This window comes from Cynocephalus volans, chromosome 14 (assembly GCF_027409185.1).
Source record: "Cynocephalus volans isolate mCynVol1 chromosome 14, mCynVol1.pri, whole genome shotgun sequence".
Taxonomy (NCBI): Eukaryota; Metazoa; Chordata; class Mammalia; order Dermoptera; family Cynocephalidae; genus Cynocephalus; species Cynocephalus volans.
This window is the reverse complement of record NC_084473.1, coordinates 28,993,106-29,018,671: the sequence shown is the minus strand read 5'-3', so window position 1 is coordinate 29,018,671 and position 25,566 is coordinate 28,993,106.

Sequence of the window (25,566 nt, the reverse complement as noted above, 5' to 3'; positions counted from 1 at the left end):
AGAAAGAAATTAACAACAAAAATGCTACATGATCAATGTTGTTTAAGTTGTGTAGTTTAGTAGTCAAACTGATAATAAATTAAATGCACAACAAAAGGGGTACAGTAAAGAAAAATATGATAATTATGAAACTTTAAGGATACTATGCAGAGGGCTGGCCAGTTAGCTCACTCGGTTAAAGCATGGTGCTGATAAGACCAAGGTCAAGGATTTGGATCCCCATACTGGCCAGTAACCACAAAAAAAAAAAAAAAAAAAGAATACTATGCAGGTATTAAAATAATGATAATAAAAGGGTTGATACATACAAAGTGTTTATGATGAAATAATAAAAATGAAAATATAAAATTTAATATTATATAAATATAACAATTATAATTATGTAGAATGAGTTATATATTTTAACAAAACCAGAAGAAAATCTGCAAAAGTATGAAAATATTTGTATTTGGGTATTGAGATTATAACTTTTTTTAAATAAAAAAATTATTTTAATTTAATACAATGTAGTTGACTTTCATGTCTCTTTACTGAATCCTCCCCTCTCCCTCTCCCACCTCCATCAACATCATATCTGTTCTCTTGTCTTAACAAGTTCAAGGAATTGTGATTGTTGTATCTTCTACCCTGCCCCCCATTTGTCTGTGTATTTATTTATTTTTAGCTCCCACAAATACTTTTGCATCAAAGGCTCATATTCTGTGAGACAAGGACAGAGAATCAAGGTGGATAATGGCTATGATGTTTAATAAAAAGCAGCGGCAGGCTAGATAGAGAGAACCCATATACAGCTCAGGTCACACCATCCAGTAATGCGGGTATCTCTGAAGGCTTTATTCCCCTCCAGACCTTTGCTCAAGCTAGTCTCACTGCCTAGCACGCCCTTCACCATCTTCTCTGTCTGTCAAACTCCTGCTCATCCTCAGAAGCCCAGTTCATGATGTTTTGAGATATATATACATACACACATCATGGAATGGCTAAAGCAAACTATTAAACACATGCATTACTTCACAAGCTTTTTTGGTGTGTGTGTGCTGAGAACACTTAAAATCTACTCATTTAGCAACTTGCAAGTATACAATATATTGTTATTAATGGCAGTCACCGTGATGTACAACAGATCTCTTGACTTTATTTTTCCTAACTAAGAGTTTGCATCTTTTCACCCCAACTTCCCCAATCCCCCAGCCTCTGGTAATTACCACTTTACTCTCTGTTTCTATAAGTTTGACTTTTTTACACTCCACTTATAAGTGAGATCACGAGGTGTTGGTCATTCTGTGCCTGGCTTATTTCACCTAACATAATGTCCTCCACGTCCATCCACATTGTCACAAGTGACAGAATTTCTTTCTTTTTTAAGGTTGAATGTGTATGTGTATTGTACATGTGTACGACAGTTTTTTAAATCCATTCATCCATTGATGGACACTTAGATTGGGTCCATATCTTGGCTATTGTGAATAATGCTGCAATGACCATGGGAGTGCAGCTATCACTTCAACATAAGGATTTCATACCCATTATATATATACCCCGTAGTGAGTGGAATTGCTGGATTATATGACAGTTTGATTTTAAAATTTTTGAGGAACTTCTATATTGTTTTCTAGAATGGCTGTACTTCCCCTTGCAACATACAAGGGTTCTCTTTTCTCTACATCCTCGCCAATGCTTGTCATCTTTTGTCTTTTTTATAACAGCTACTCTACAAGTGCGAGGTGACATCTTATTGTGGTTTTAATTTGCATTTCCCTGATGGTTAGTGATGTCAAGCATTTTTTCTTATACCTGTTGGCCATTCGTATGTCTTCTTTTGAGAAAAGCCTATTCAGGTCCTTTCCTCATTTTTAAATTGGGTTGTTTGTTTTCTTAGTATTGAGTTGTTTGAGCTCCTTATGTATTTTGGATAGGGAAAAAAATGTTTAAAAAAAGGGAGAAAACCTCCCCATATTGATCTGAATTTAAATTCTGGGTATCTTCCTATCTTAGTTCTCGCTACTTATATTTTGACTTGCTGTTTGTAGACAGATTCACCCTGTCCCACCCCCAACTCCACCACACAGCAAATTCCAATCACCTGGCTGCCTCTGGGCTTTCGGATGGAGCTTTTTGTGTTGCCAATACCCCGGCAGAAAACCGGGAAGGAAATGTTTTCTTTCAATCACAATGACTCCAAGACTCCTAGATTCCCTCTTTTTAATCCATAGCAGCATCTCTCTTGGCTGCACAGTGCCTACTTGAGAGCAGCACAGGCATCCAGCCCCTGTCATGTGCCCAGCTGTTTCACGATAGAGAGGGGAATGCTCAGACTAGCTGTTTACAAGTACACAGTCTCAGCATATGCAATTTGTTTGGAACAAGTTGAAAGAGAATACTGGAAGGAATTAAGCACTTTTCCTTCATTCCTTTTCCCTTCTATTTTCTTTTTCTTTCTTTCTTTCTTTTTTTTAAAGATGACTGGTAAGGGGATCTTAACACTTGACTTGGTGTTGTCAGCACCACGCCCTCTCAAGTGAGCCATGGACCGGCACTTTCCCTTCTATTTTCTAATTCCTTTCTTAGGGCCAACCCATGAGCCATTGTTCTTTTCTGTAAGTTGATCTTACAGGCTCCTGCCAGTCAGTTAAGCAGTTTTTTAGTGCCAACCCAGTTCAGGACCACGGCTTACAAAGAAACATAAGACACAGCCCCTGGTCTCAAGGAGCTTGCTATCCAATGAGAAAATACACATTAAAACCTCAATTTTTCCTATGTAAATGTCCCAAGTGCCAAGTCTGAGATCTGGCATTACACTCTGGGAAACATAAAGAGGATGCTGGCCCAATATGGGAATTCAGAGATGGCATGAGCGTGGGTTAGCTAGACAGAGAAGAGGGATGTGGGACCAGATAGTAGGGGGTGGAGAATGCTCAAGACAGGGCACAGTGTTAGCCAAAAACAGCAAACACAGCAGGCTTAAGGAGAACTACCTTGTGCTTTTAAAAAAGCAAGTTATTTTAGTGTCTGAGACCAGGATCCACTCCTTGCAGTCCTTTTAATCATCCAGCTCTGCCCCTCTCTCGATAAGCACACTTGAGGGTCTGTTCTCCCCCTTAGTTCTTCTAAGTACTTCTACCGAGACACACAACCCAATTTAAAAATGGGCAAAGAACGTGAATAGGCATTTCTCCAAAGAAGATGTACGAATGGCCTATAAGCACATGAAAATATTCTCAATACCATTAGTCATTTGGAAAAATGCAATTCAAAACCAAAATGAGATACTACTTCACACCCATTAGGGCAGCTATAATAAAAGTGAAAAATAAATAAACAGGAAATCACAAGAATTGGTGAGGATGTGAGGAAATTAGAACCCTCATACATTGCAGGTGAGAATGTAAAATGGAACAGCTGCTGTGGAAAGCAGATTGGCAGTTCTCCCAAAGTTAAATATACAATTACCAATAACCCAGCACTCCCAATCCTAAGTGTATACACAAGAGAACTGAAAACATATGTCCACACAAAAACTCGTACATGGATGTTCACAGCTGCATTATTCTTACTTAGTAACCCAAAAGTGGGAGCAACCCAACTGTCCATCAACCGATAAATGGATGAACGAAATGTGGTGTATTCATACAATGGAATATTATTTGACTATAAGAAGAAATGAAACACTGATACATGCTACAACATAAAGAAGCCTTAAAAACATTATTCTAAGCGAAAGAAACCAGATGCAAATAGCCATGTATTATCTAATTCCATTAGATAAAATGTCCAGAACAGGCCAATCCATAGGGACAGAAGGTAAGGCTGGGGGCAGGGGAGATGGGGATGAGGACCTTCAAGGGTACAGGGTTTCTTCTGGGTATGATGAAAACGTTCTGGAATTGGATAGTAATGATGGTTGCACAACATTGTGACGATACTAAAAACCACTGAGCCGTATACTTTAAAATGATTAAAATGGTAAATTTTACGTTAAGTAAATTTTATGTAAGAAAAAAAAAAAAGTATGAGGAGGGTCCTATCCACCTCATTGCCCTGGATTCGTGCTAGCGTTTGGGACTCCAGGTGACCGTAAGTGGTATGATGCGATTTGAGAAGCTCTCTTTTTGCGAGGTTCTCTGCTGGGAATGGGTGGAAAGAACATGAATAAGACGTAGGCTCTGTCCTCAAGGTGCCCGTGCCCCGTTGGGGGACGCAGATGCATACTTCACTGGGACACAAGCCGGAGGATCATGAGCCACCGCAGTGGAGGAGATGGCTCTGTTGGAGCACGAGGGAAGCAGGGGGTTGTCCTGATGGAAGGAACATGGGAAGGCCTTACAGAAGAGGAGACATCTGAACTGGGCTTCTGAGGATGAGCAGGAGTTTGACAGACAGAGAAGATGGTGAAGGGCGTGCTAGGCAGTGAGACTAGCTTGAGCAAAGGTCTGGAGGGGAATAAAGCCTTCAGAGATACCCGCATTACTGGATGGTGTGACCTGAGCTGTATATGGGTTCTCTCTATCTAGCCTGCCGCCGCTTTTTATTAAACATCGTAGCCATTATCCACCTTGATTCTCTGTCCTTGTCTCACAGAATATGAGCCTTTGATGTAAAAGCAGAGAAACAGAAACGGAGTTCTTGAGCCTTGGTGGGGTTTGGCAGGATCTCCTAAGTTCTCCTGCTCTATATACATCCTCTCTGTGATTAACTGAGCACCTGGAATGTACTTGGCACATGGCTGTGCTCCCATACTCTGTCTCTTCACTCTGGGAACCCCTCTTTGCTGCGATTACAGGCTCCATCCACCTGCCAGACAGAAGGGCCCTTGTTCCCTCTTGAAAAGGCTCTGGCTTGATGGAGGAGGAAACCAGGGAGGAGGGAAAGAGACACATCACAGTCTCCTGAGAAGAGTCATCCTGTCTGGCTCCTTTGGCAGCTGGCTTTACTTGGCTTCTATTTGGACTGTGAACCCATTTCCTTGAGGGGGTGGGGTAGGGAGACAAGTGCTCCTGTAGGAACAGTTTGGTGCCTAATGAATTGTTCAGTGGGGAGTGCTAAGCAGAAAGCATTCTGGAAGGAAAGACATACTTTCAGTGTGAAGCTCTGAGGCCCCAAATGCCTCCCAGAGGAAAAGCTAACACAGTGATCCTCCTGAGTGTGTATGACTGACATTTGCTCCCTGATGCACTAAGCATAAGCCTGTTTTATTGTGTTTACAATGTGGTATCTTCAGAGCATAACCAATTCACTGCAACCATGAATGCACTGGACAGTGGAGACATCCCTGAACAGGCTTTTCCCTAAAGCCAGAGATAATCCCCTGTACCAGAGATCCAGTTTGATGAACTATTCAGTGTTCCCAAACCTCATGTGCTTACAAGAGATCAGGACAGGGAGACATTTGGTCTCTGGCAGCTCTACTCAGGATAGAATATTGTCCTATTCAGGAGCAGATCTTAGCAAATGAGGCCTGTGTGCCTGCCTGAGACTGGGTTTCCTGCCCTGTGACCCTTGAAAGGAAAGGACCAGACAGCATGGTAAATAGGCTCCCCAAAAACGCAGATAAAAAAAGACACAGATTTAACACTGACTTCTACTTGAACCAATTTTTTTCCATTTTGAGAAAACTCAACTCCTATTCCACTGTCTCTAGTCCTCTGAGAGATAAGTGTTCTGACAGTGTAGACAAGGACCAGATGTACAGTGGATGGGTCAATCTGTACTGGGAGGGAAGGAGGAGGGGAGAGGGGGGAGTGGGCCTGAATGTCATTACTTGGATGGGTCAGGGGGTCAGTGACAGTGGCAAGAAACAGATTTTTCCAGCTGCTTTCAGGCTGAGATTTGTCCTGCATAATCTGAATGCTTTTATCTGTTTCTGAAAATAGACAGGAATTTTTTCCACAGGCTGCTCCAATCTGGCTGTGGAGACGTGAGGGAGGATTGCAGGGAGACAGTTGTATGTAGTCCAGTGAGTATGTTTTGTGACCCCCTCTCCCCCACTAGCCCTTCTCTATATTGGCTTTAAAGAGCCACATTATCTTAATACTTCTTGAAGTAGGGAGTCAAAAATGCTGGAAATATTTTCCATTCTGAATTTTGTATAGTTACTGATATATTGAGCTATCATGTCTTACTTTTGCTTAAATAGGCAGGAGAAAAGGCCTTTGTGAGGTCACAAGTACCTGTCCAGGTGGAACAGTTCCATGAGTCTGTACAGAATGACATATGTAAGAAACATAAATGACACAGAAAGAAGAAAATGGTTTGATCAGAAATCATAGTTTGTGGTTGCTACCAATTCCTCAAATCATATTCTCCACTTTTGTCCTGAATTTAGACTACAAAGAAGCATCACAAATTATCTACAAAGATCTTCTGGAAGGTTAACTCTGGGTTAAATCAGACTCCATCCCTCAGCAGCTGGTCCCTCTCATCTAAGATCAAAAGGATCTTGAACTTTCTGAGTGAACTGCTGTCAAGCAAACAGCAGGAGAATCTCTACCATTATTTACATAGCATTTTCTTTTTCTAATTATGTATTGGTTTCTTCTTGTTAAAGCCTATCTTATAAATGTGGAAACCAAGACACTGAAAAAGAAAACAATGTTAAGGGTCATGTAGAGAGTCAGAAGAGGACCTGGGAATAGGACAAGAGACTTTTAACCCACAGATAAATGTATCCAGACACCACATGTACTTATTTCAACAACTCTTTGCAATTGCCATTCACCCACAGAACAAGAATAAAAAGTTACTTGTGCTGAATTTGCAGTAAAGCATGCCAACTTCATTTTTCAACCTGGAGTTTCTTGGGCCTATAGAAGACTGATATAAATCTTTGAGGCTGGTAAGTTTGATCTTGTTATGAATGGAAGCAAGACGAGAGTGTCAGATTATTCTGGAATGCTGCTGATGTCCTGTGTCCATATGTCCCCATGGTTAACTCAGGTACCAGTGAGGAGGAAGAAGAGCAGAAACGTGAGCCCTCATTGTCACCTACTGCAGGCCATGGCTCTTCTCGGGGGACTCTCTGTTGAAGCCTGTGTCTAGGACCTGCAATTTGTGAGTCCATGTCTTAATGGTGCGGTTCTTTCAGCTCCAGACCATGCTGGGTGTCAAGTGGGAAGTCTTATTTATCAGCTTCCTAGGCCACCCCCCCCCACCCCCAACCTGGTACTGTGGTATCCTGAAGATCGTTGCAGTCTCTGGGAAGGTGATTTCAATCTGCTTTGTGGATAATGCTGTGTGCCTCCCCAGCTGTCAGCCACCTGGTCATCAAGGAGAAGAAAGAATGGAAGGGCATGGAGATCAGAGGGAGAAGGGCAAAGAGATACAAGGCAGAGTGACTGGAAAGAAGAAAAAAGGACCAAGAAGATCATAAGGCAAGGAGGGTAATTGCTTTTGAGAGTAACAGGGCAAGCCAAAGAGGAAGAGAGAAAAGGTTTAGCAGAGAGAACGGACCATATACTGGCACCTCCACCTACCATACCCCAAGACTCTTGAGGGACCTGGACAAACACTCCAGCCCTCCCAGGGACTTTCAGGCACAACCAAACATAGGGCTTCAAAGGAAAGAAGAGCAGGAAGTTGGTTGGTTTCAGGTGCTTGGAAAATAAGTGGGCTGGGTCTGACTCATCCTTCTGAACTGCTGCTAGCACTCCTCTCCAGCACACTCAGAAGCTTTCAGATGAGATCATCTGGTCGTGACTTGCAGAAGACTCTGATTTGGTGGCATATTGGGCCAGGCACTTTATCAACATTATTCCTTATTTTTCCCAGCACAGCTTGAGCTGGGCAGAATGGCAGCTCTTTTATAATAATAAATAATGTTATGGGAAGGAAAACTAAAGTACAGAGAAGGGGCAGGCTTTCCAAAGGATGCTCACTATAAGAAAAACAAACGCACAGGCATCAGCCTCCTTGATCCATTGAGAGGTGATGTGGTGTGGCAGGAAGCACATGGATTTTGGCATCGGAAAGATAGAGGCTCAAGCCTGCCTTTGCCATATAGTGGCTTTGAGAAACTGGTTTCACCACTTTGATCCTCAGTTTTTTCATCTGTACAATGAGAAAATAATACCTACCATTCAGGGATCTTGTAAGGGCTGGTGGTAAGATATGTACAGTGCCTGGCATTGGGTTGGAGATCCATAACTGTTAGCCATTAATATTCTACAATTAATTAGCTTCCACCTATTAGCATAAGGACTAACTTCTCCAGGGAGCATTTTTCTAGAAGCTCCACCTCCCTGTATAGTTGTTTTGTGCTACTTTGGAAAGGAGCTCAAGATCATTTGGTCTGAGCCATTCCTTTTTTTCTGGTCCAGAGAGGTGGGTGGTTGATTCCAGATCACAATGGATGTAAATTGGTAGCAGAGCTGGGACTGGGGCACATGGTTTTCCAGGCAATACTGCTTCCTCATCACCTGTCTGCCTATTTGTACAGATCTTGATAGTCCTTGAACAAAGTCAAGGGCATTTTTCCTTCTAAACTGCTGACCAGACAGCCCTTGTTTGAAACAACTCTTCAGAAGAAAAGATATTGGTAAAAACAAACCAGAGGTCTCCCCCCATCCCTTTGCACCCCAGGCTGTGGGGCAAAGCAGGTAAACCCTCCATCTCTTGGGTGCTAACAGGGGGCAGCAGAGAGACTTTTGTTTATACAAGGGTTGGTGGCTCCCTCAAGCCTTCACAGGAGCTTTTTCTACTTTCCTGGGTGGAGGCATTAGCAGTGACTTGCTGCTATGGGATGCTCTGCTGCTAGCCATGGCATGTGAGAATCCATCCAATGACTGCAGTAAGGTAAGTTATCTGAACCTTTTTTGACAGTAAGAACCTTCTGGTTTAAAACCTAGCCAGAACCTCAGGGACAGTTGAGCTATTAATGGAAAGTGAATCAACTCTGAGGCCCTTAAAGACTCATGTAGTATAAATGACATTTCCATAGACATTAAGCACACGTAGAAAACCTGTGGAAAGGAAGAAGAGGGAGTCATCCGCAGGCTGGGCCATGGCTGCTTTATGTTAGTTAGGCTATGGCTGGGTAGTTCCTGAATCTTTTATAGGGCCAAGAAATCCGCAGAGGTAGGAGTCCAGAGGTAGGGTATTGAAGAGAAAGCAGAATGGGGACCAGAAAGAAGGACTGCCAGGACCACAACCTGAGCCCGGTCTTGCCTCCAGATTGAGTTCAACCTCAGGCCTCCCTTTTCCTTCAGTTGGTAGAGAGAGGAGAGAGGGCCAGAAATGGATGAAAATAACGGGGAACCTCTTCTCTGTCCCTTGCAAGAAGAGGCTCTCTTTCCATGTCCAGGCAAGACTTACCTTTTAGAGAATGGGTGCTGATTGGGGCAGAATCCCTCTCCTAGATACCAGCACTCAGGCACGGAGGCTTCCTGTTGGCCAGATGTTTTCAGGGCTGTGATAGTGAAGCCAAGGGCATGTGTAGTCCAGTCAGCCAAAGTCCTAGTGAGTCCAGGATGAGGCTGCTTTGCCCTTAGCCTGAGGAGTGCTTGTATCTATAAAAGGGTGGGTCAGACTAGAGAGGAGATGCAGGGGCCCTTTCTAAGCCAACGACCCACTTCAGGTCCAGACAAAGAGGGTTTCCCTTTCTTCTTCCCTAACAATTCCCCACATGATTACCTCCATGCCCAATTTCCTTCTTCAAGCTCACATAAGGGGCCGGGCTCAGGGTTTGCAGTTTGGGAGGAAGGCTGTCTGTCCACCCCTCCTCTTTTTCCTGCACGCACACACACACACACACACACACACACACATGCACACGCGCGCGCGCGCGCGCGCATGCCTGCAAGAGTTCCACTCTTGACTGACTTCTATCAGCCCAACCTTGTTTCCTTCCATGGCAGGGCCCCTGGAGCCCAGGGCTGAGCTGGTGCTGCTCTAAAAATAACTGTGTCCGATGTGATGAATGGGAAGGCATTTGCTCTCCTTTTCCTGCCTCAGCAGCGGGGCCTGAATCATGTTGGGAGATGACATTCTGTTAACACAAGCACTTTTGTTTCCTCCTGTGCGCTCTCACCATCCGGTGGGGGCCCTGGCCAGGAATGACTTTCAATTTTTTAAGTCTCCTGGGGGGTCCATTCAACACCCCCATCTACTGACATTAACGAAAGCTGTAGACAAAGAGAAATGGAGAGAAGCATCCTGTGCCTCCCCAGGGATGCTAAGGACGGCTGGGGCACAGGCCGCATAGATATGTCCCCATTAGACTCCACCAAGAAGAGCCCAGCTGACCAGACACCAGGCCAGGAATATCTCCTGTGGTCAGGAGCCAGTCTGAGCCCAGTTCCTGGCTCTGTCTAGCCACTCAGTGAATGGTTGTAGAGCAGAAAATGAAAGGGACCCAGAAAGATAACATAATGGCTCCCTGCTTCCATCAGAGAGTGGCTCTGACACCTACTGGAATCAGACTTGTGGGGGAGCAGAACTCTCAGAAATGCAGGGGAAACATTGGACATCCATATGTAGAAGAATGAACATACACATGTACTTCTCACCATATACCAAAATCAACTCAAAATGGATTAAAGATGATGGATTTTGGATATGTTGTCCCCTCCAAAACTCATGTGGAAATTTGATCTCCAATGTGGCAGTGTTGGAAACTGATTGAGTCATGGGGGCAAATCCCTCATGAATGGGTTAATGCTCTCCCTGGGGGAGGGGGTATTAATGAGTGAGTTCTTGCTCTATTAGTTCCTGTGAGAGCTTATTGCTTAAAAAGACCCTGGCACCTTCTCTCTCTCTCTTGCTTCCCCTCTCGCCATGTGATCTGCTTGTCATTTTCCGCTGCCTGCCATTTTCCGCCATGAGTAGAAGCAGCCTGAGGCCCATGCCAGATGCAGCTGTCCCAGAATCGTAAGCCAAATAAACCTCTCCTTTATAAATCACCCAGTCTCAGGTATTTCTGTTATAGCAACACAAAATGGACTAAAACGGAAAATTGGTACCAAGGAGTGGGGTGTTGCTAAACAGATACCTGAAAATGTGGATGCAGCTTTGGAACCGGGTAATGGGCAAAGGTTGGAGGACTTAGAAGAAGAGAAAAAGACGAGGGAAAATTTGGAATGTCTTAGACACTTATGTGGTGGCGAGCAGAATGCTGATAGAAATGTGGACAGTAAAGGCCATGTGGATGATGAGGTCTGAGATAGAAATGAGGAACTTATTGGGAATTGGACAAAAGATAACCCTTGCTACACCATAGCAAGGAATCTGGCTGCATTGTGTCCATGCCCTTGGACTTTGTGGAAGGTGGGACTTAAGAGTTGTGAACCAGAGCATTTGGCCAAAGAAATTTCTAAGCAGCAAAGCATTAAGGACTCTCTGCATGGCTACTTCTAACAGCCTACTCTGAGTTATGTCAGCAAAGGCATAGCGTAAAGCCAGAATTTAAAAGGGAAGCAGAGTGTAAAGTTTTGGAATATTTGCAGCCTGGCCATGTGGTAGAGAAGCGGAGAGCAGGAGAAAAACACAAGGGTGAAGCAGATAAACTAGTTGCTAAAGACATTATCTTGGTGGTGAGGCAGCCAGATGCTAATGAGAAAATGAGAGGAAAGCCCTGCAGGCATTTCAGAAGTCTGGAAGGGTGCCCCACCCATCACAGACCCTGAGGCCTAGAAGGACTGAGTTATCCTGGAGGACAGACTGGGGGTGCAGCTGCCCTCAGGATCCTGCTCCCTGCATCCCAGCTTCTCCAGTTGGAGTGGCCCCAAGTGTGGTTCGTGCAGCAGACCTGGAGAGTATAGGCCTGAAACCTCAGTGGCGTCCACGTTGTGTTAAGTCTGCAGGCCGGCAGGCCGTGAGAGCAGTGGAGGCGTGGCAGCCTCCACCCAGATTCCAGAGGATGTATGGAAAAGCCTGGAGGCCCAGGCAGAGACCTGCCACAGGGTCGGAGCCACTGCAGAGGACATCTACTAGACCAATGCCAAGCAGGAAAGTGGGGTCAGAGCTACCACAGAGAGGCCCCACCAGGGAAATGTCTAGTAGAGCCAATGCAGCTGGGCTGCCCCCAGGACCCCAGAACTTCAGGGCAACTGGTAACATGCAATGCAGGCCTGGAAAAGCTGCAGGCACCAGCGTGGCCCACTGGACTGTGCCTGCAGAGCTGTGGGAGCAAGGCTGCCTGATGCTCTGGGGGCCTAGATGCCCAATTGTGCCAAGGATGCAGGACTTGGAGTCAAAGAACATTATTTTGGAGCTTTAAGACATAATGTCTGCCCTGCTGGGTTTCAGACTTGTTTGGGGACTGTTTTTCCTTTCTTCTGGCCTATTCCTCCCTTTTGGAATGGGAATGTGTACCCACTGTCTGTTCCACCATTGTATCTTGGCAGTAGATAAATTTGGTTTTGTTTTTCAGGTTCACAGCTGGAAGGACTTTTGCTTTTGGTCTCAGATGAGACTTTGGACTTTTAAGTTGGTGCTGGAGCAAGCTAAGACTTTTGGGACTATTGGGATAGAATGATTGTATTTTGTATGTGAGAGTGACATGAGTTTTGGGGGGCCAGGGGTGGAATGATGGAGTTTGGATGTGTTGTCTCCTCCAAAACTCATGTGGAAATTTGATCTCCAATGTGGCAGTGTTGGAAACTGATGGAGTCATGGGGGTGGATCCCTCATGAATGGATTAATGCTCTCCCTGGGGGAGGGGGGATTAATGAGTGAGTTCTCGCTCTATTAGTTCCCGCAAGAGCTCGTTGCTTAAAAAGACCCTGGCACCTCCTCTTTCTCTCTTGCTTCCTCTCTCGCCATGTGATCTGCTTGTACCCACTGGCTGCCTGCCACTTTCTGCCACGAGTAGAAGCAGCCTGAGGCCCGTGCCAGATGCAGCTGTCCCAGAATCGTAAGCCAAATAAACCTCTGTTCTTTATAAATCACCCAGTCTCAAGTATTTCTGTTATAGCAACACAAAACGGACTAAAACAAAAGACATATATAAGACCCGAAACTATAAAACTACTAAAAGAAAACATAGGGGAAACACTTCAGGAAGTAGTACTGGGCAAAGACTTTATGAACATAACCCCAAAAGCACAGGCAACAAAAGGAAAAATAAGCAAATGGGATTATATCAAACTGAAAAGCTTCCACACAGCAAAAGAAATAGTGAACAGAGCAAAAAGGCAACCTGTGGAATGGCAGTAAATATTCACAAACTACTTACTCAACAAGGGATTAATATCCAGAATATACAAGGAATTCAAACCTCAGGAAAATAAACAAGTAGCCCAATCAAAAAATGGGGAAAGGAACTGAATGGGCATTTCTCAGAGGAAAATGTAAAAATGGCCAACAGACACATGAAGAAATGCTCAACTTCACTCAGCATCAGGGAAATGCAAGGCAAAACCACATTGAGAAATATATTTTAAAACTCCCCATGTAACAGGCAGTTCAGCTTCTCCTGATCTTATTCTACGAGGCCAAGGACCAGGCCCAGCTGATCTTCCCATCTCCCTAAGCTCTCATTATGGTGCCTGGCTCAGAAGAGGTTTTGATAAGTATTTTTTTGGTTTGAACAGAAATAAACAACTAGAGGGTCTCAGCAGGAGAACCAGTAACTCACTCTTTAAAGAACAAAGTGCAGGGTCTCTGGAATCATGAGACGTGGGCAAATCCCTCATGCAGACCTTGAGAAAGATCCCTTCTTATAGCTATGCCTCCATCCCAGCTCACAGGTCACTCTGGGCAAAGGATTTGACAGTTCATCCCCCGCAGACGGAAACCAGCTCCTCCTGCATTGCAGCCTCTCTTCTATTCCCTATTTGTAGGGGGTCTTGGTTTAATGGAACCTGTTTTAAATGACCTTTTTGACCCCCTATTGAACAGATCCTCTTAACTTTTAGGCTGTTCTCAAACAAAATGACAGAAGATTTTGGCATAAGCAGTAAGCCCATGAACAGTCAGAAGCCTAGGAAATCCACGTTTCCCAGTTCCAAGAGAGTTTCGTTTGTTTGACTGGGGCAGAACATAACCAGCACACACATGGTCATCACTCCCATCTCTGTGTCTGTGTGGGGACACTGGGGACAGGTCTTAGCAGCTGCCTGCTTGCTATGTTCCCCAGCCCCGCTGCAAGTACCTCCCCATCCCTCTTCCCAGCCCCCAATTACACACGTGCTTGCCCTGAAAGAAGATGGGCACAAGTGGCCTGAGACCACATGTGTACACTCCTGAGGTGGCCAGGAGAAGTGCCCCAGCTGGCAGGGAATAATGGCAGCAGACGGGCCCACAATAGCCCATGGAGGTCACGTGTACCCGTGAGCCTGGGGGACACAGACATGCTACAGCTGGAGAAGACACAGGTTCATGTGAGCAAGAGGCTGAGATGGCAGAATCTCCAAGACAGAAAGGCAGGCAGACACCACAGGAACTCTCAGATTCCAGAAATAGGGGCACAGAGATGCATTACCCAGGGGACTCCCAACTGTGCGTGCCAGAGATTGACAGAGCAGTGAAAGGAATCTGGGCTGGGGAAGGAGATAGGGAGTGTTTCTAGCTGGGACTCTACCACTGGCTGTGGTGGTGACCTTAGGTATCCCCACTGACATAATGGCCAGGCAGGGTTGATCTTGGATTCTGTGATGCTGACACATTTTTGTATTCAAAATTGGAGGAATCAGCCACTAGGAGGAAGAGAACAGCCTCTGGGGCTCATCAGGTCAGAGGTGAGACCGCCCAAGTGGTTCCTAAACAGATGACTCCTCACTGCCCTTTCAATTTCTCAGCTCTTTCTTAGAGGGCCTGGACTCCCTCTTGGTGGTTAAAGCCTCCCTTAAATTCCACCCAACACCTCCTTATCAGATGGCCCTCCCTCCCTTTCCTCTTCTCCCAGCTGCCCCTAGATGTGGCTTTTTCCCTGTTGGCATCTCTGACAACTGAGTGTAGACCCCTCTCTCTGGGTTCTCTGGGCTTCAACAGCAGTCAGCTTGGACTTGACTCCAGAAGCTCCCCTGACCACTGAACAGTGTTCTTCCCTGTCTTCCATGAAGACATTTCCTCAGAATTGCGTCCCTAGTCTTAGGCCTCCCATGTCATGTCCCTTGAGGATCTCTGTGCTCTTGCCACTGCCCAGACTTCCTTTCTGGCCACCCCCTGAAGGCCTGCCCTGAATCCTCTCATACTCATTTTGTCCTTCCTGATAATTCTTGTTTGGATACATGACTGTTTGTGTCTCTGCCTTCTTGGTCTTGCCCCTTCTCCAAGATTTCCATTTTCTATTTTAAATCTAGCTTCTACTGATCACCAGGGATAGTGTAGAAAGGTATCGTCAAGGGGAAAGAGATCATGCAGACTGGTACCCCCACCCCAGTCATCTCTCTTGAGGAAGGGTCACCACACAGTCTCCAAGAGTCTGGGGAACTTTACCCACTACAGGTTAAGATGGCTAGCAGCTCCCAGGGGCCAAGTCTGGATGTTTTCAGAGTGGAGCCAGAGCTCATCTTCAGGGCATTTATATGGTGACCAGAAATCTCCAGGGCTGATCAATGAAAGGCTGTGCTTACTTCTTCAGAATCTCTATTTGTAGGTGTCCGCCCCTTGCTGAGGATGTCACTTCTTTGCTGAGGGTTAATGCTCAGGCCGCTTTTGAACTGCATGTGAAAAAGCAACCAAAGTTGATCCAGCAGGCAGCCCAGTCTGCTAGCTCTCTTCTTCTGTCTGTAGATGACATCCAAATAGCCCTATTCTGATGGGTGTCAGAGAGTAACTGTGCTAATATTAAAAGGCAAGGGTATCTTTTCAGTTTTGTTTTTTTTTTACAAAGCATGAGCCCTGTGACTGCACCTTTCCCTCAGTAAGGCAGATTTCTGGGGTGGCTGGTTTTATGCTGTAAAGATAAATGAAAGGCTAAGTGGGGGTGCAAGTACCTCCTGGGTCTCTGGCTGGTGACTAGACAAGTCTTTCATTCCAGAGCAGAGCTAGCTTCTCACCAAAGCCCTCCAGTGTATGCCCAGCTAAGGAGAAACCCAAGTGAGGGGCATGACCCCCAGCATGGGTCCTCTGCTTCCCAGCCAGGGCCCTCCAGCATCTGGTGGATGTGCACAATTAGTAATGCTTTTGAGGATAACGATTTGGTCTCATGGAAAATGGAGAATTGGTCCAAGATAATGTCTGGTAAGCTTTGACATTCCACCCAGAAGTGATCCTACACTCATGTAGAATCACTAAACAGCTGCACGATCATATTACAGAATCTTCCCCAAGAGCCAGCTGGTCATTGAATCCATCCCCAAATTCCAGCTTTTCTCAAACAAAAGGAACCCTGATGTGGGAGGAGCTGGAGTCAGCCAGATGGAAGAGAAGTGTAGATTGCCAGGGCTGGAAGCACCCTTTGAATGTTTTGGCCTAATCCCCCTCATTTTGGACATGAGAAAACTGAGATCCAAAGAATGGGAGAGACATTCCCAATCTAACCCAGTGGAAGAGCTGGGACAAGAGGATGGGACTCTTAAACCCCAGAACCCAGGCCAAAGTGCCCACCCATCTCCTAGGGTGGCAAGCCCTCCCTGACCCCATTCCTAAAGAGCCCCTGAGGGTGAGGTTCGAGGCCAGAGGAGCAGCAATAGAATCTCTTCAGTGAAAAGCAATGAAACTGTTTTGATAGAGTCCACCAGGAGGAGAAATCTTGCTTTTCTAGAGGGAAAATGAGGAGGGGAGGTTATGGCCAAGTCAGCTTTCACGAAACTGTAAATATAAACAAGATGAAGCAGGCTGCTTAGGTCTGGGACCCAGGTAAGAACCTGTATCACTGAAATCTTTTCAGAGAAGCAAACAGAAAAAAGCAAATAATGTTAGTAGTTATTCGATAGCGTGTCTTGAGCACCTACTCAGTGTAGGACATTGTGCTTTTATGCTAGGTGGTACAGGGGACAAAAGGGACAAAGTGTGACAGAGAAGTGGTTCCCAGAGCCAATCTCATGCCTGTCAATGACAATATTTTTATAGGTGCACACACACATACACACACACACATATGTGTATCAAAAAATGGAGCATTTCATGTTTATTCTCTTTATTCTGAGGTCATGTCATATCTTTTTGGGCTGTTGTTAACATAACTTTCTCATTTTTTAACAATATCTTCTCAATAAAATGTTGGCAACTCAATCACAGTTATCTTGAGTGTTTTCAAAATTGTATTGGTTGATGAAATCCAAAAGTCTGGCAAGCACAGATGTGGTTGAAAGAACCTAGGCTCTAGGGACAGAGAGACATGGCTTCAAATCCAGGTTCAGTGATTTATTAGTCATGTGACCTTGAGAAAGCTTCTTAACACTCCTGCCTGTGATATGAAAAGTCCCAGAACAGTGAGGACTTCCTGTGGAAGTCCACACCTGTGGAAGTACCCACAAATGTTATTCCCCATCTCTTGGAAGTATTTTGTGTGTGTTTGTATATGCACATGTGTGCACTTACATTTTACTAGGTGCCATGTGGGAAACAGGAGACCTCTAATAGCCTTTACTCTCGAAGAGCTAGAAATGTTGCTGGTGAGACAGTCTCCCTCATCAGAAATCATAGGAGAGATGTAGAAATTCCAGCATATCTTTCTTCTTCCCTGGAACAGTTTTTTTGGTTTGGTAATGGTGACAGGAATTTTCAGATATTGCTTTCCACAGTTCACATTATATTGTTTTTCCATGGCTGGTTTCAGTTTATACTAAGGCTCCCTCAAAGACCATAAAGTTCCCTTTAAAACCTCATAAAATTTCACCTGTGGATGTTTATTGCCCACAGGATGTGAGCTATGTCCGTTTGGTTTTGATAGATTTACCATTATTAAACTTGGGCTCCCATTTCCCACCAGCCTTGTGATGATGGCTGCCTCCTGATTTACCACCGTGGGCAACCCCCTTCATCCCCCAGTGAGAAAATATTTAAGTTCCCTGGAACTTAAATATTTGCCCTCAGCTAGTGGGCAATGATTCTTACTCCCAGGCTCCTACCTCTCAGGAGTTCGCTCTGGCTCTAGGCATGGATGTGCTCCGTGAAGGTCGTCCTAAGCTCACTCCAGCTTCCCAGACTCTTCCCAGATGCCATTACCAGGAATCCATCCACGATTGTTTGTTGACCTGCACAGTCAGAGGCATTTGAGACATTATAAGGATGTTAATGTGGTTCAGGCTAAAGTCAAGGGCAACTCTCAAATGCATAAAAATAGTCAAGAATAATTCCTTCCATTGACCAAAAATTCATTTCCTTGAGACATTCACCGATTGGCTCTAGTCTTATATGACATCCTACAAATATTTGCAGAAAGACATCATGTCTCTCCTTTAACATTCTCTTTTCCAGGCCAAACACCATCACGCCATTAATCTGACTTTAAGAACCTTCTTTCCAGACTCCTTGCTATCTTGGTAGGTCCACTTTGGAGTTCCCATTTGGATGTATGTCTGAATCATACTGTCAAGAAGAGTCTTTAGGGGTGGATCTCAGTCTGCCTGGCTCAAAAACCTTGCTTTCAGGATGGAGGATGAACTTGGCTGTAGGGAGGTGCTTCAGGGGTAGCCAGAAAGTGCCCGAAGTTCACAGCAAGTTCAGACCCTGGCCAAGTAAAGACCAGCTCTGCAAAGTCCAAAAAGCATATTGAGCCTCTTGGTCAGAGAATCCAGAATGACTTGGGGGAACAAGCCACAGAGTCAGAATCAAGAAAAAAGTAAAGAGATATAGACTGGGACAGTGTGGAAAGAGGAAGGAACACCTGCAACTGGAGGTAACTCAAGTGCATAAGCCTCGTGTCTAGGTGATACTGAGCCCTGGATATGATTGACATGTGGGAGGCTCAGGGAAGAAGCTGGAGGAACAGTCTGGGTCAAGAATTGTTATTTAATCCTAAGCTTTAACAGAAGATGAGGCCAAAGCTGTTGACCTATACTTTGTCTTTATTACAGGATTCCTTGCTTGGAAGTGCAGACATCCAACTTGCATTGTCTTAAGCACAAAGGAAATTTATTGGTTCATACAACTGCAAGGAACTGGTATGCGGGTGGCTCCTGCATCAGGAATGGTTGGACCCAGGTGATTTTCTATTTCTCAGCTCCATGCTGATGTTCCTTTTAGGCAGCTGTTCCAAGTGGTAGCTCCCAGCAGCTTTGTTTCACTTCCAGCTTCAAGTTCAAGTGAAAATGAGCCTCTGTTTCCTAAGAATTAAAAGAAAAGTCCAAGAATTGCATAATATGCACATTTCTGGAGCTCAGAGGTGGAGGTCTAGCTGTGTAAAGCAGATGATGATGCAGGGGTGGTTTCCCAGAGGGAAATGGCGTGGATCCTGGTGAAGCACAGATGGTGGCAGTCTGTACTCTGCCTCACTCCAGATTAGTTCTGGAGCTGGGGGCACCAGGCCCAAGGTGGGGCAGTGGGGATTGCTGGCAGTGGCTGGCAATGAGTTGAGGGTGTTTGCCAGCTGGAAGACTGCCTCTTTATCAAAACTCAGCCCAGGACTTCAGATATGGTCCAACCAGCAAGGGGCACAAAAGGGTCCTGTCTCCATATTCCAGGCCCTGCATGTTAATGAAAGCCCAACCCTGGATTGCTGGTGCCTCTGCAGCCTCAGCTCTCCTGCTGGACACTCAGATAAAGCCCCCAGCTTCTCTGTACATGAGTTGTCCTTAAGGCATGTGGTCCCCATCCTTTCTCAGCTGCAGAGTTGTATATTCAGGAGTTTGCTTTAGTCTCATCCCTTTCCAACATCAGGGGACATTTTGCAGGGTGAAGAAAGAACATTTAAAGCAGTCTTCCTTCTCCTCATCTTTCTCTTCCTCTGGAAATAATCACAGCAAAGCCTCATCATAATTTTAAAATTCAAGGCTTGGCTCAGCGTGGTAAGCCTGGGTCTGACTCGGACATAAATGCCAGCACCAGACTTGGCTCAACCCTAGATCTCTGCTGAGCTGTTTATCTCCCCCCATCTTAATCTCAGCACTCTCTAGTGAAGACATTCAGGGAGAGGGGCACTCCTCAGAGCAGGGGCTTCTCTGGAGTTAGAGTGACTTTATCCTACCCCAGAGGCATTCTGCTTTCTTCTTTTGAGACAGCAAGAATCTGTCCTTCCCTGTCCTCCCCTTCGACTCCTCCACTCTTGAGCTGGAAACTTTCCTGACAAAGAAAAGACAGAAGTGACAAATCATACATGGGTCACATTCCTGTGTCTCCTCCTCTTGGCTACCCCTAGGCTAGGGAGTCTGGAAAATGTCAAATGATTCAGAAAGTGAGCTGAATGGGTTCTTCATGCTCCACATTTGGAGCCAGGGAGCAGAGCAGCAGCTGATGCAAGAATTGGACACAGCAGGAGTTGAGCTTAAAAAAAAAAAAAACAAAAAGAACCCAGCTGTAGCTAAGGACCCCCACACAAAAGTATAAAGTGCTCAACTGGGGGCCTGTGCTTGGCTGTAGATCTGTAGTTGCTGCTGGAGGCCAGACAGGTCTGGGCTTACGGGATCCCCTCTTTGCTCCTAGGGCCTTTTCTGTCCTGGGCCATTGAAAAGGGAGTAATGGGGTTGGGTAATTGGGGCAGTTGAGATGGGGCTCAGTGAAATCTTGGGGGATGCAGACATGTCACTTGTCCCTAAACAGGCGACAAGCAGATGGCTATCGAGAGAGAGCCCTCCTGGGAGAGTGGCTTGCACCATACTGTTCTTCAGTGTATTCAACAGCCCTGCATGCTCCTGCAGTGATGGCAGCCTGTGGGCATGGCAGACCCCTGCCAAATGAGAAGACTGGCTGGGTCACTGCTGATTCCATTTTTCTTCATGAATCTCCCAGGGCCCACCCCTCCACCCCCACCTCACACCACCCCAGTCCACTGATCTTCTCCAGGACCCTGCCTTATCCCGCCCCCACCCAGTTTCAAGCCCAGGGGACCCTTCTCTTGTTTCCCTGGGGATGGGGGCAGAAGTGGGGTGGCCTCGTCTTCCCACATGATCTTCCCAGTCAATGTTGAGCCTAAACTCTGTCTAGTTTTTTTCAGGGCCACCCTCCTCTGATTGTCAAGATCCTTTTCTTCTTTCAACAAAATCTTCCTTGTATAAATAAAAAAATTTGGTTTCCAAAATTTTTAAATTTGGAAGTTAAAAAAACCAAACATGGACTTTTTTCCCTTTGAATTCCTGTTTAAATAATCCTAATTCTCTCCAAAATGGCATAGATGTCTTGAGGAGAATTAAGACTTAGAAAGTGTAAAGAAGAGAAGCAAAAGATTGATATTTCAAGATGTAATTACATTTCACCTTCATTGGGTCTTTGCAGCCAAATAACTCGGTAGCAGAAAACTGACCTCCACAAATAATCTTTCTTTTTTTATATAACAATTTGATTGAGATATATCTTATATACCATACAATTCACCCTTTTAAAGTATATGATTTAATGGTTTTTATCATATTCACAGAGTTGTCACAATCTGTCGACGCAAGCAGTGCTTTTGAAAGTAGACACTGGGACAACAGTGGTTCTTTTTTTTTTTTTTCGAATTCTACAAAAAGTCTAATTCAAACATTCTAAAATGCCCAATTTAAAATCCAGGTCAGGAGTGTCTGTAGGAGGCACCACATCTCCAATCTGGCTTTGGGAAAAGGGAGCTTATATTCATTAATAAGCCCAGCCCTTGACCTAGATTTTATTACAGTAGTATTCCCAAGAAGATTCTCGCTATATGAGAGAATATTATCTCCATTTTTCAGATAAGGTAACTGAGGTTCAAAGTCACCCAGCTAGCAAGTAGTGGAGTTGGAGATTTTAATGCAAGTCTGTAAAAATCTAAGGCCATTTTGTTTAGAGCTCTTTCTCCTGCCTTAGACTGCCTCTGAGGACAAAAGATGGCATGGGAGCTGTTCCAGAAAGCTTTCTCTATTTTCATAGGCTTAAATTCTGACCTCTCTACTGTTCTGAGAGCCCCTCTGAAATAACCTATGCCAGACTGGTGTTTTCAAAATGTAGTTTGAAATCCCTGGTTTGTCTGCAGTTCCATGGGCTGAAACTCCAAAGGTTTGGAGAAGACTTTTGTCATGAGCCTCCTCCAGAAAGAGCAGATGACATGGCCTACTGTTATGAGCCCAGATCTTGAAACCCAACAGTGAATGCCACTAAAATCATCCTGGTACTGCCATAGTCCCAGGGACTCGGTGGCCTAGGCAGAGGGACGGACTCCTGGGTTTTGACACTGGAGCATCTTCATACTGCATGGGGCAGAGCAGGGCAGAGTCAGGTCTGCCTGCGCACGGGCCTGTCAACCCTTTTCCCTCCACTTCTCCCTCTTTCCTTGGACTTCTTGAACGCTTTTAAGCATTTTCTTACGCCCATCTCCCTCTTTGGACTTTCCCTTGTCCCTTTCATCCTAAGAAAGCACTCATGGCAAAGATTGAAAAGACAGATAGTACCTACTGTTGGTAAGTAGATGCAAAAACAGTCTCATTGGTGGGAATTTAAAATGGTGTACCCATTTGGAAGGCAATTGTCAATATCCATAAAAAGCTTAAATTGGGGCAAATCCACATACTCAGCAATTTCAGTTCATTAAATTAATACTATGGAAATACTTGCACAATTGTGCAAAGATATATGTACAAGCTTGTTTGTTAGAGCTTTGTTTGTAGTTGTGAATATTTAGAAATAATCCAAACATTCATCAATAAGGGACTGGTTATGTAAACTGGCACATCCATAGAAAGATACTTTACAGCCATTAAAATGGTAGCACTCTATATATTTTCATAGAGATATCCAAGGTAATTCATGTGTAAGTGGTTGAGAGCTGCATGCACACTATAATAGTTAACATTTATTAGCAACATACTACGTGTCAGACAGTTGTGCTCTGATTTATTGTCTTTAATTCTCAAAGCAACCATATGACTATTATTGTCCCTATTTTCAGATAAGGCTTTATAAAAAAATTATGAATCTTGTCCCAGCGCCACACACCTAATAAGTTATCAAGCCAAGATGGGAACCCAGATCTGTCCCATGCCTTAAGCTTCCCAGGATAATCACATTTTTGTGGAAAATATGAGGACAATACACGCAGGCATGAATGTTAGCACAAACACTGAACAGACAATGGTTTTCTTGGAGAACTGCTCTTTGTCTTTCTAGACTCCTTGGGTATTTAACTTGCTTTCCATCCCAGACAGAGTTAATCACTCCTTCCAGAGCCTCTTGTTAATACCCCAAATGCCCCTCCCCAACTTACATCTTCAACATTAGTTTATACGTCTGCCACCACCACTGCTATGCTCATTCCTCACCAACTAAGTCTGGCTTATTCAGTTTTATAGCCCCATTGCCTGGCCCAAAATATATAGGTGGTCTCAGAACACTAGTTGAAAGCCTAAAGGGATTTCACACACACTGAGCCAAGGGTCAGGGTCAGGTTCAGGGTCAAGATGTCAGGGCAGACGGTGACTGCTTCTATTCTGGGGAAAGGGCCTGCTGGGCAGACCGGAGAGCTAAGTCTCGGTTGCTCTCAGGATCACGTGAGCAGAGTCCTGAGCCCCAGAAAGAAGCCTTCCAACAGGGCCAGGGCAGATTTACTGGGAAGCTAGTAAACCTAAACCTTCATGATCTGTAAAGGTCCTGCATTAATTTTTAATTTATAATTTTGTAATCTTTATGCTAGAAAAGCCCCCCTCCACCCAAGATGGCATAAAGTTCAAACTCCATAAAACCTGGATTCCCCCCCCACCAAAACTTCTCCCTGTTTTCTATCCCAGACATGACTTCTCTCTCCTTGTTTCCTAATGTGATCCTTTCCTAAGTGCCCCTTTAGACTTTCGGTCAAAACGGTGGAATAGATGGTCCCCAGCGTCACTCTCTCCCACAAATCAACCAATTTACAACTCTAAAAAAGCAGTGACAGCCAAGCTGGGGCCGCTAGAGCTCAGGGGAAGAGGAGGAGAGACCTACGGAGTGCATGAAGCCTGGAAAAGCCACGATGAGAGAAAGAAAAAAACCACTCTGACCACTTCAAGCCCTGGCTGCTTCCAGGTTGGAGCTGCTGAGTGTATGGAGCAGGAGCTGGCAAAGCCACAGATGTGTCCTTTGGATGAAGGTGCTTGGAGGCGGCACGGGAGAAGAGGGCCTTGGTGGCCCACAGGCCAGCAAGACCACTAATAGGGTTCCCATGGACCCACATAGAAGCGAGGAGCCAGAACAACTGAAAAAAAGGAGCCACTCTGAGGCTGGTGAGTCATTGCAAGGGACCAGAGCACAGCCCGACCCATGGGAAGTGTTTGGAGCATGGACAGTGGGGGACACAGGCCCACCAGGAGAGCACTGGGGCACAGCAAGGACAGCTTGCCAATCAGCATAGGACCACTCAGAGGAGACTGGTCAGGAATACATAATTGCGTGGGGTGCAGTTTGATGAAAAGACTCAGGCCCAGACCAGAGTTTCTACACAACCCAGGTGCACCGGATTTCACTAGACCTGGAAGTACTTATAAAGTCAACCATTAAAACCTGAGCTGCACAAAAAGCCTTCCCTAGGGAATCAGCAGCAAAGCAGCAATTTAGCTCAACCACAGAGCTCAAGTACTTGTCCTCACAGGAAGTTCCTCCATTTTAGAAGTAAGCAAAGGACAACAAATTAGTTCCAGCAGAGTTTAAGTGGTGGGAACAGCAAATAATTCAACACAGAACTGAAAGAAAAAACAATGTATCCACAACTAGAGACAAAGTTTGATATTAACTAGTAGAGGTCTCATTTCACCAAAGAACACCTGTAACACCTAGAAGGACTGGAAATCCCCTGGGCTACCAAGCCAGAAAGGAGGGAGGGCTGGGGGCCTCAGCCATGCCCCCCAACACCTGCAACCAGTCCCCCGAGGGTGGGGGACAAGGGCCTCAGCCACATCCCCTTACGTGCACAGACAGCCCAGCGACGACTGACCACCGAGCCGCCACAGGAAGCACCCTGGGCTCTCTCCTGAGCTGGGGCAGTGGGGGGCTGAGGGGGCCTCAGCAACGCACCCCCGACATGTGCAACCAGCCCAGTGACGACCACCAAGCAGCAGCAAGAAGGGCCCCGGGTTCCTGAGCTGACGTGGTGGGGACGAGGGCTTTTGCCATATCCCCCTGACATCTGCACCCAGCCTGGCAATGACCAAGCCACAACTGGAAGCCTCCCGGTGTCCCCTGTGGGAATGAGGGGGGTGCCACAACCTCCATCCACCTCTCCTCCTTCTTCCTTCTTCCATCACATTTCCTTCCCCTTTTCCCTCTCCCCCTCCCTCCCAACTGCTCTGCAACAACATCCCAGAATGTAAAAAAATAATATTAATAAAATTACATTTTCTTTAAAAATAAAAAAGTGCCCCTTTAAATGCTGGGTTTCTTGGTGCTGAGCGTCTCCCTCATCAATCACTTTAATCATCATTGTTCGCACTTCAAAGCAATGTTCCTCAGGAAGGTAGATTGGGAGTCCTGGATCTCCAAGGGTGTTCAAATATTTCAGGAAGCCCAGGGTAAGAAGCATATTTATCCATCATCAGGCTTCAAAGGTCAATTGAAATGTCAATGGGTGTTGCACCAGGCTGCAATTGTGCCTTCTCATGAGGGAACACTGGG